Below are 743 nucleotides of genomic sequence, written 5' to 3'. Positions count from 1 at the left end.
GTATCTTCATTTAAAGGATTTTGAAGAATTGAGCATTACATTTAGAGTGCCAAACGTCACCGAGGATGTCCTCAAGTTGACATTGTTTCCTTTCTCTCTAAAGAATAAGGCCAAAATATGGCTAAACTCTTTGCGACCTAGATCAATAAGAACTTGGCAAGATATGCAGAGAGAATTTTTAAAGAAGTTCTTCTCCACACAAAGGACCAACTTTTTGAAAAGACATATCAGCAATTTCCAACAAAAAGATAATGAAACATTTTATGAATGTTGGGAAAGATTTAAAGACCTTCTTCTCTCATGCCCTCATCACGGATTCGAAACTTGAAGAACCATTAGTTTCTTTTATGAAGGTTTATCTCCACAGTTGAAACAGTTTGTAGAGACCATGTGCAATGGTAGATTCTTAGAAAAACACCCTGATGAGGCGTGGGAGTATTTGGATTCCCTTGCTGAGACTGTCCAACTTTGGGATAACGGGGATAGAAACAACAAGTCTTTGCCTAAGCCTACTAGCTCTGTACAGGGAGGCCTTTACAACCTCAGAACTGAGGATGATCTTCATGCTAAAATGGCAGCCCTCACTAGGAAGGTAGAAGAAATTGAGCTTAAGAAGGTTGAGCCTGTCAAGACTATAGAGCTTAGAAACGAGTGTTGTGGTATTTGCGATATGTCGGGTCATACCACTACAGATTGCCCCACCATACCGGCATTCAAGGAAGTCTTGCACGATCAAGCAAATG

The 743-nt window shown here is 40.1% G+C and overlaps 1 non-coding gene across 1 annotated transcript; it reads right to left on the bottom strand.

The window, feature by feature from the left end:
* Window positions 1–209: 209 nt before the first annotated feature.
* On the bottom strand, window positions 210–318 carry LOC149751313 (small nucleolar RNA R71). Its single transcript, XR_016398409.1, has one exon. It is a non-coding gene; the product is annotated as a small nucleolar RNA R71 (small nucleolar RNA).
* Between the last annotated feature and the right edge of the window lie 425 nt (window positions 319–743).

Source organism: Phoenix dactylifera, chromosome 14 (genome assembly GCF_051530095.1).
Source record: "Phoenix dactylifera cultivar Ajwa chromosome 14, Ajwa_hap1_PhDact_Kaust_v1.1, whole genome shotgun sequence".
Taxonomy (NCBI): Eukaryota; Viridiplantae; Streptophyta; class Magnoliopsida; order Arecales; family Arecaceae; genus Phoenix; species Phoenix dactylifera.
This window is presented reverse-complemented; position numbering and strand designations above follow the sequence as displayed.